Genomic DNA, 11,122 nt, shown 5'->3' on the forward strand with positions numbered 1-11,122 from the left:
TTCTAGATCCGCCACTGACGCTAGCCTATGGCTAGCCTCCACCGGGAAGCTAACGGCTAACAGCTAATTCGGCTAACCGCTAGCTGACAGCTAGATTCAGTCTAAAATAACGTTAAGTCAAACTTAATGGGTTATATATGTTAACATTTATTTTCAAGTTTTATTTTGAGGGTCTTTTAAAGTTATTACATGCTGTCTCAGCTACCGAATTAGCTGTTGGCTAAACTAACGTTAGCTTGGCTGTCGACCGGAAGCGTGGAACAGATCGTGCAGTGCCGTAAATCCTCGTACAACCATAGACATTATATAATGGACCAATAGACCCCGTTGCTCTGGACGGAGACCAGTGAAGGCTATTAGAAGCACTTTTCCGGTGATCACTTGCTTTACTGCGCAGCCTCCAACTGACAGAGACAACGTAAATGTGACGTGAGCAACGTGTCTGAAAGTTGTAAGTCTTCTAGTAGCTGTGCCGAGAGAAATCTCAATCATTCCCAATCTTACAGAGACGGAGAGTGTAGGTACATGTAAGGAGATAACAGAGACACAGGCTAATTATTGATCACTAACATGCTAGTTAACATTAGTAATTAAACCTAAACAGCTAATGGAAGTCCAAACTGCCTGCGAGCTTCTCCTGTCCTATACGGTAATTCCTCTACTGTGCGACAGTAAGTCGCGGGGTTATGACACAATCGTTAGCCTATTTTCACAAAAACATCTGCTACGGAATTATAACGTGAGGTACAAGGTAATGGAGCCTTTTATACATTTTCGTGTTTCTGTAGAAATAAACAATGGACAAATAGTGTCTTTAAACGCTTCAGATGTAAAGTTATTCGCTGTCAAGTGACGTAAAAACAAAATGGCGGTCAGCGGAATGCTAACGGGAGGTGATCGCTTTGTAGCAACAAAGCGATCCCATGAGAGGTTTGAGTTCTGAAGCGAAGCTTACCCCCTTGCGTACAACATATTATACTGTCTATGACAACAGCGCATGTGTGAATATTTTGCGCATGTGCAGAACGGATCGCGCTTGCGCAGAACGGATCGTGCAGGTAGAACGGATTGTGTACCGACCATATGTCAATGGTACCGACACACCGTTCATAGTTTTTCCGAATTAAGGTCCCATGAGGTCCACCGGAAGGGGAGGGACTTCGACTCTCTATCTGCAGCGCAAGCTTCGACTTTTCAAAATAAAAGCTTGCGTCTGGTCCGCTATGTTTTCGTACAGTTTTTTGGATGTTTTTCAACCAAACAGTACAGCAATCATGCTAATGAATAAAATTATTTTGTCAGCAGATGTCTTAGTTACAACACCATGGAGTTAGCAAAGCAGTTTTGTGTTTATATGTGCGAGCGGGATTTATTCAGTTTGGAAAATCCCACGGTCTCTAAAGCTATAGCTCAAATTGTCTGGCTGACAGGGAGGGACCCATCTGCTAGTGATAGAGGCCGAGACTGAGAGAGCTACATGGATAAATATGCACCAAACAAGCCACTTTGAAATGTTGCTGTTCTCATGAATACAAAAGTTGGGTGACCCTCCCCCCTAGACTAAAGAAATTGGATGAATAAAAGAATAAAATAATAAAAATACATGACCCTCTCCTATTTTCCTCCGGTGGGCCATTCCATAAATAGGCATTAAGATCAATTTCCAAAAGATTATTTTGTATTCCTCTTTTTAGTCAACTTTAATATGGGTGTATTCACTTATGCTGAGCATTGTATATCCGCAGCAACAAGATGTGGAGTAGCACGTACCAGGTATTGGTCCACCTTGATAGACTCCTTAAAGACCAAACCACATCGCACAAAGGGGTGGTTAAGGAGCAATTCTAGCAGTAGAATGCAGCTTGGTTCACGCCGCCAGGAAGTCATCAACACTCTTCTGTTATGTAAACTTCTGAGCCTGCATTAAAGCAAAAATACACAAGATGTAGTGCCACATTTGTGTTTATAATGTATGCAAACAAACTAAGTAAGTAGGCTTACTGATGTTTTGAATAGCTGAAAGGTAGGGGGGCAGTTTTTTTCCAGGTCTCTTTATAACACGTGGGATCTGTCTACAGAGACAAACATGCTGAATGTCTAAGGAACATTCCTACAGGAGCATAGAAGTAACAAGCATTTTGATTGTCATATGGTGTCAGGCTTGACAGGTTTAAATCGGTGCAGGTATACACATAATATGCTTAGTGATGAATAAAAGCAGGTAGATATAACATTCTCAGTTTAAATGCTGGTAGTTTGTTGCAGTAAGTTAGCCTGGATGCCAGCCAAACAACCCCGCCCACAACATTCGAGTTTGTGTCAGGCTAGCAGTAATTGGTATCCCCTGTTGAATGTTCGTCACCGTTTTCATACCTCACAACTTGACAAACTGGAAAGACAAGTCTAGTCCTCAGCTAATCTTTAGTTGTATAACCAGTGGAAAACTAAATTTGCAAGATAGTGTGTGGTATGACCAACTTTCATATAACTAACTGTTTAAATTAAGTATGTACTAATCTGTATAGTAAGCTGTTTATATTCAATAAATCAGCATACTTAACAGTTTACTTATAGTAGGAAATGAGACGATACACTGTTGGATTTCAAACTGACACTGCCAATTGAACTTAAAGACAGCAAAATGTTTTTACACAAATAGTTTTTTTTCCCCCATATGAATAGTATGCATGACTTTTCTGAGTGTACTTTGTCAATACTTTTCTTACATTTTTTTTTTATTTTTTCAAGATGTGAGGCACTATCTTGACATAAAACAAAGGCTCTAAGGACACACCTTAAATAATAAATAAAATTAAAACTTACTTTTCCAGTATGAACACACTATACTAATTATAAGAAGTTTTTGTGTATTTATAGCGTCGATATTGATCACAACTACTGACTTATTACATAATGCACTTAATGTTACCTCAAAAAAGAATCCCAGCACTGCCAGACCATTGGGAATCTTTATTGTCATCCAGAGTTAAATCATTCCTCTTGTTCACTATGTGCATCTGGACAAAGACACAACTAATGACATTAGTTACATTACAAGGGCAAAAGCTAAATCTATTAGAAAACAATGTCTTGACTGCAGGAAGACAGTAGTTTGATTATTGTAACTCCCTCCATTGGGTATCTCTTTAAATCCACTGTGTGCTCTGACCCAGTAGTTTTGTGATGTGGAGCAATGCAAGTATAACTGAAGGGTGGAGTAGACGTATCTGAAACCTCCCCCTGAGACCCCCACCATACCATCCTTCAGTTCAACTGTCACTGGGAGTCGAAGGAGAACACAAGGAAAAGTGTTACATGATTTCACAGACTTGAATGTGTTTTGTTGGGGGGCAAACAAAAGATTACATGCCAACAACAATTATTCATTTTAGACACTTTTGTCAAATAAGGATCTTATGTATCATAACGGGGGCCGCAACTAATGGTTATACTAATGGTAAAAACTGGCCAGTCAGAATTTCCCAGACCACAGAGTGATGTCTTCTAATTGCTTGTTTTGATCAATTGACAGTATTAAACCCAAAAGACACAGTGTACTATGATATATGACAACGAAAAGCAGCTAATATTCTGCTTTGAGAGGCTAGAACCATTATTGCTTGACAAACGAATGAAACTATTAAACAATTATTGAAATTGTTGTTGATTAACTAATCGATTGATCGTCATAGTTTTAAGCATAACCCTCATAAACTACATTAACATAAGTTTTGTTTTGGGATTATTATAAAAGTCACTGATCAAACCTGTGTGGCCTGTGTTGACTATGGACATGATGGCATGTTTGTCGTCAAAATTTGTATAGGTGAAGGTCAGTTATTGCGTTACGCGTCTCAATGTTAATGGGTGATTGGCTCTCGCCGCCGCATTGGGACTGAGGCAGAAGGTGCCATTGAGACGGACTGTACTTTGATGGTCGAGATGGAAAAAGACCAAATCCTTTATTTTCACATGATGATCACTTTGAAACTGTCGTCATCTTTTTAGTCAAAAAGTCATTTTTAGTTGTAGTTATTTGTACATGTGCTGACACATACCACAGTGATCATCATAGCACCATGGATGACCTAAAGTAATAAAATAAAATTCATGATATTTATTTTGTCAACTCAGTCATAAATAGTATGTGTCATACATGCAAGGGACTCAGGGCTACAACATTTTTTTACAGTGTGTTCAGGGGACAGGCAGCTAGCGGATAGTGAGGAGATGTTTGCTGTATGTGATAAAAAATGTTGTAGCCTAAAAAACGCGTCACATCACTTAGAGCACCTTTAAATAAATTATAATGCAATAAAACAGTGCTGCAATGAATGCTCATTTTATGAAGGATATATGGATGCTTTCTTTAAGATTTTGTCAAAAAGGTGTTCTTGTAACTCCATGGCAATTTCTGAGTCTCTACTTTTGGCAAATTTGCTTTGTTGTAATCAAAAACAATTCCTTTGGCTCACTTTCTACCTGTTTTAAGTCTTTTACAGACTGGTATACTTATAGTGGAGGTCAAAGAGTCGTGTACCTGCTGTTGAGCCACCTGACGCAAGCCCATCACGAGCCACCCGCAGAAACTTGTGCACCTGCCTTATCTAAAGAATGCTGATGGCTATCATGTCCGTTACAAAGAAATATGTCATTCTGCAACATACGGTCCATATAACTCATCTGTCCCCCCTCTCCGTCATTAAAGTCAACAAAAACAAGCATGTGCCAGTACGTCTCAGCACCATGTGCTTTGGTGACGTTTGCCTGCATGCATCTGTGTTGCTTGTTTAACAGTATTATTGATGTGATTACACTTGCAATGATTTGAGTTGCAACATTTAATGTCTGCCAGGAATCGCTGACATCTTTCACACCCATTGTTGACAGATGGACCGTAATGTCGATCAAATTACTTTTGTTTATTGTTCGCTTACACTGTTCTTTAGGTTCACTGCTAAAGTAAATCAATTTACAATATACAACATAATCTCATCTCTTCCAGATCACAGTTCATTTATTGCCCTCTGCACTACCTATATTACCTATCTGCTGCCTTAAGTGCTCTCTGGGAGAGATTATCCACAGTAAGTGTGCAATACATTTTCATTTGATGGGTTTTTGGTACAATGTCTTTTTTTTAAGAAGTACTTACTAGATAAATGTCAGATGTGGCAAGAAAAGATAACATGATTCAGTGCCATTTCTCTTCACTGATTTGAACAACTATTGTACAGTATTTTACAGGGGGCTGTCTTTGTACAGTGTGTATTCAGTATATATATGAGTTAAATCTGCACAATCACTTGATGGCAAACAGTTATCATTCATTTGGAGTTGTGCATCTGGCCACCTGGTGAATGCCAGACCAATTTTCCACTTTTCAACTCCTACGGGGAAATGGCCAGTTAGGTTAGTTTCTTTGTCTGTCTGTCGTTTGGTGCTGAGAAGGTAGTTTCACTGCAAACAGCCATTGCCGCCGACAAAACTATAACAGCAGTGACAGTGAAACAAAAAGTGAAGTTATGCGCAGACAGCTAAACAAAGAGCTGCAGATTCAAGTGATATTATCTGTAGATGTATCACTATGAACCACGCCTTTCACATTGCCATTCGATAATGATTGGGGGCAGCAGTAGTTCTGTCCGTAGGGACATGGCTTGGGAACCGGAGGGTGGCAGGTGGCAGGATTGTCCAGGTGCCCTTGAGCAAGGCTGTGTGGCAGACTCATCACTCTGGCATCTCTCCACAACTGATGTGCATTTCCTATGTGTGTGTAATGACAACAACAGAGTGCTTGTACTATAGAAATATTGGGCCTCATTCACCAACCGTTCTTACGAAGAAATGTGTTCTTAAACCCTTGTTACGAACTTTTTACGAAGATTCTGGCATTCACTAATGTTTTCTTAACTTGGATTTGTTCTTAGCTAAGAACAAAATCTACGAACACTGAAAAGCACTCTTACGCACATTTGAGTGATGACATTTTGCTCCAAATGATTGGTTACTGCATTTATTTAATTCTACAGTCGTTTACAATGATAGTATTGTACTGTAATGTATTTCTGATCATTTGTTGAAAAAAAAATCATATTATGCAAAAAAAACACTAACACTGCAATTTACATCAGCAATTAAACTGAATAAATCCTGCGTTATTTGGTGATTGATCGCTATTTATATGGCCAAAATGCAGTGGTAGAATGTAACAAAGTACAAATTCTTCGTAACTGTACTTAAGTAGGCTACATTTTCACGTATCTGTACTTTACTTAAGTAGACTCAATAGTGCATAGCCTACTTTTGACTTTTACTTTGTTACATTTTGCAGCAATTGTCTATACTTTCTAGTCCGCTACATTTCTACAACGTCCTGTTACATTTTCTGATCAGTTTCCCCCCTGCCAAAACGTCTTCCTGACCGTCACACGTTTGTCTCACCAGTAAAGTTTGGTTGCCGTAGATACGGTATATATGGGGCACCGCCGATCCATGCCGGCTCCGGTGCTCCAGAGCCCGGGCACAGCGCGCTGACCCTCGGTAATACAGCCTCCGGTAAAAGTGAAAATGAAAACGTTTGTTTTTATTATTCCCGTTTTTAAATCAAAGTTGCAATCTATTTCTCACCACAGCGTCGTTTACTCCTCCGCCAGGCTGCGTAAGACGCGTTCATATCTTATTTATTTGGCTGGACCTCTTCACATCTCCCCATTTGCGCTGCTTCACAGACTTTATTTGCTTACTTGCATGGTCTACATCCATGAATAAAACCAACCGCATTCCGATTCTAACAACACATTTCCGTTTTTTGCTGGTTAGGATAGGAACTTTTTTTTAAAAGCCAGGCCTTGTTTGTGGTAGTGGACACCTTATACTTTTACTAAAGTAAATATGTCTCTGGTTATTTGTACCTTTATTTAAGTACTGAGATTCAGTACTTCCTCCACCGCGGCTCCGACCTGTCTCCCAGGAGGTGCACAGGAAGTGTCATGTCCTTATATGGGAATTTGCGGGGCGTTTTTTTATGCTAATTAGGAACAACTGGCACGCGCTTTCAGTTACAAAGACGTGGGATTCATCATTGCTAAGAACACAGGTGCGAACAAATCTGCTGTTTAAGAACACGTCATGAATCCTACGTAGACTTTTCTTAGGAACCTTCTTAAGAACATATTTAAGAGAAAACTTAGTAAGATGTTGGTGAATGAGGCCCATTGATTGTAGTTCTACCATAGTCTCTATTCCCAGCTTTTATTTTATTCTGTTACTGGGCTCTTTATTGTATTTTGTTCTTTCCTTTCTCTTTGTTTCTGTGTTTTGTGTGATTTGGCTGCTGTAACACTGCAAGTCCAAGTACTTTAAAGGGGTGATAGAATACAAAACCGATTTTACCCTGTCATATTTGAATGAGGACAATTCAGTGGGTAAATAGGACATACATAGAAGCTCAAAATCCCATTGACACCCCTTTACTATGAAAATCTCATATTTTGAAACTGCCGCTGAAAACGGGCGAATCCCAACAAAGCTGGAAGTTTGGACCGTAAACTCCCAAAACCGAACCTTTGTCAGCCCATGGGTGTATTAAGAGAACGGTCACGCGCTAACATTTACATAGGCTACACAACTGACCTGAGATCAGGTAGTCTTCTGAATCTAGCTAGGTCACGCAGATCTCTGCTATTCCATTACAAAATTCACTTCTGAAACTTTTTATGCGCGAAATCAACCACATAAAGCTCAAATATGGGCCGCTTTACGAAAATGGATGGCTAATTGCAAATTTTCTCCGACTGTGTGTCGGAGTTTAGTGCCGGTGTTGGTGCTGCCTGGGTTGCTACATCGCCACCCTGACGCGCAGTGTCAGCGAGCTGATACGCCCGCAATCTTTTACCGCAGCCCCGCGGGTTCCAGTTAATCTTATAATGGGTATGTGTGTTGAGTTATTTAAACAAACAATCCGGGAAATAAACGCCTCTTGTCCGCGAGTCTCATTGATAGAGACGCGGTGAGATGGAGTCCATCAATGAGAGCTAGCTAGCCTCCTCCTAACTCTGACATTCCAAAAAAAATACATTCAATTGAAAACGAAATCGGACAAGTGTTAGCTAAGCTTTGTAAGACCTTGAGGAACCTGTAATATTCATGCCGTGACGAAATTCAAACTGTAAATATACTTTAGTTATGCGAAAGTGAGCAAGCTGCGATATTTCCCCATTGTAATGAATGGGACATATAGCAAGCAGCTGCTCGTCCTACAAAGACGCCTTGCGTTCATAAAAATGCCTTAAAATCAAATCGGACACAACAGTTAGCTTTATAAGACATTGGGGAATGATGTTATAAGTGGCGTGATGAAATTCAAACTGTAAATATAATTTAGTTATGGCAAAAGTGTAGCTAGCTAGCTGCGGTATTTCCCCATTGTAATGAATGGGACATACAGCAAGCAGCTGCTCGTCCTACAAAGACGCCTCGCGTTCATAAAAATGCCTTAAAATCAAATCGGACACAACGGTTAGCTTTATAAGACATTGGGGAATGATGTTGTATAAGTGGCGTGACGAAATTCAAACTGTAAATATAATTTAGTTATGGCAAAAGTGTAGCTAGCTAGCTGCGGTATTTCCCCATTGTAATGAATGGGACATATAGCAAGCAGCTGGCGTGCCGCCCAAAATGCCCTCGCGCGTTCATATAAAAATGCCTTAAAATCAAATCGGACACAACGGTTAGCTTTATAAGACATTGGGGAATGATGTTATGTAAGTGGTGTGACGAAATTCAAATAAAATTCCGTAAATATATTAGAGTTATGCCGGCAGCTGGCCGCGGAGCCCCGTATGCAGTATCCACAAAGGGTGACTTTGCGCTGGGTATGGAGCCCAGCAGACTGCCGCTTTCTCGTCAGACTGTGTGGAGCTCCTAAAGTCCGCCACGTCTTACCAAATTTGCAATTAGCCATACATTTTTGTAAAACAGCCCATATTTCAGCTTTATATAGTTGATTTCTCGCTTAAAAAAGTCTCAGAAGTGAATTTGGTAATGAAACATTGCAGTGTCTGGAATATGAGATTCTGTCGCTTCTCTAATGTATGTGTATTGGGGATTCGCTCAACCAATCAGCGCGTCTCTAATGTCTGCTTATGGCAAGTCGCTCAACCAATCAGCGCGCAGCTCATCTAAATATTCATGACCATACCATATTTGGAAGAAAAGCTCTTGTTACAAATAGGGCCAAAACACAGGGATGCATAAGGGCCAGTAAAATATCAACCAGGCCATTTTCAGCCCAACCAATGTTACATACCCCATTAGGAGACCATAAGGAACAGTGTGAAATACCCTATATAATCATTCTATCAACCCTTTAAATGTTTGAAAGCCACTTCCATTTCTCTCCCTGGTGATGGGCATGTGTTGACTGAACATAGCCAACTCACTGTTGATGTTGATTGGCCCTTGAAAGACTGCTTCAGTGCAGTTGGGGGTGGTCAGGGAGCCCATGTACTGATGTGAGGTCTACATTTCCAATCAGGTCATCGATAGAGATGGAAGTGGTTATATTAACATTAGTGTCTGTAAAAGAATGTAAGAGACTGTGATTAAATTAAAGTCATGTGGATTCTAATGCACCGAAATTACGGTTTTTAATGCAATGAATATGATAATAAAATAACAAGCATTATTCATCATCATGAGTGGTCACAACAAAATATTTTTTACCTCAACCAAACTTCACCTACTACAAACTGTTTCCTAAATGAGTTTACAAATAATTTTGTAGGATTGTAGGAGAACTTGCCCTTCAAAGTAGCAACACACACTTACTGTAAGAAGTACAACAATAAGAGCATGATTTACAATCAAACCTGTGTCACTTACAAGACAGGTGCTATTAAAGATCAGTTAAATAAAGTCATGTATCTGATTACAGGAATACACTTGTCTGTTGACAGGTCATGTGTATCACAGCATCACACTTGTAATGGAATGGTCTGATGTTTGATCTTGGACAAAATATTTCAAGCATTAAGGTGTGACCATTATTTCCATGACAGTAAAGTTTAAAACTTGACTGCCAAGGTATGTGCTACATACAGCACATGTCCGGGTAATACTGCAACTGCAATACTTCCTGCTCCAAGTCTCTATCACACCCATGACTGCAGCCTGCAGTCGTTTACAGACTGGTATACTTATAGTGGAGGTCAAAGAGTCGTGTACCTGCTGTTGAGCCACCTGACGCAAGCCCATCACGAGCCACCCGCAGAAACTTGTGCACCTGCCTTATCTAAAGAATGCTGATGGCTATCAGGTACGTTACAAAGCAATATGTCATTCTGCAACATACGGTCCATATAACTCATCTGTCCCCCCTCTCCGTCATTAAAGTCAACAAAAACAAGCATGTGCCAGTGTACGTCCCCGCAACATGTGCTTTGGTGACGGTTGCCTGCATGCATCTGTGTTGCTTGTTTAACAGTATTATTGATGTGATTACACTTGCAATGATTTGAGTTGCAACATTTAATGTCTGCCAGGAATCGCTGACATCTTTCACACCCATTGTTGACAGATGGACCGTAATGTCGATCAAATTACTTTTGTTTATTGTTCGCTTACACTGTTCTTTAGGTTCACTGCTAAAGTAAATCAATTTACAATATACAACATAATCTCATCTCTTCCAGATCACAGTTCATTTATTGCCCTCTGCACTACCTATATTACCTATCTGCTGCCTTAAGTGCTCTCTGGGAGAGATTATCCACTGTAAGTGTGCAATACATTTTCATTTGATGGGTTTTTGGTACAATGTCTTTTTTTTAAGAAGTACTTACTAGATAAATGTCAGATGTGGCAAGAAAAGATAACATGATTCAGTGCCATTTCTCTTCACTGATTTGAACAACTATTGTACAGTATTTTACAGGGGGCTGTCTTTGTACAGTGTGTATTCAGTATATATATGAGTTAAATCTGCACAATCACTTGATGGCAAACAGTTATCATTCATTTGGAGTTGTGCATCTGGCCACCTGGTGAATGCCAGACCAATTTTCCACTTTTCAACTCCTACGGGGAAATGGCCAGTTAGGTTAGTTTCTTTGTCTGT

General features: G+C 40.0%; 1 pseudogene; it reads right to left on the reverse strand.

Annotated features, from left to right (window-relative positions):
• Positions 1-1,900: 1,900 nt before the first annotated feature.
• LOC120551638 lies at positions 1,901-5,731 on the reverse strand (annotated as a pseudogene).
• Between the last annotated feature and the right edge of the window lie 5,391 nt (positions 5,732-11,122).

This window comes from Perca fluviatilis, chromosome 21, assembly GCF_010015445.1.
Source record: "Perca fluviatilis chromosome 21, GENO_Pfluv_1.0, whole genome shotgun sequence".
NCBI classification, from domain to species: Eukaryota; Metazoa; Chordata; class Actinopteri; order Perciformes; family Percidae; genus Perca; species Perca fluviatilis.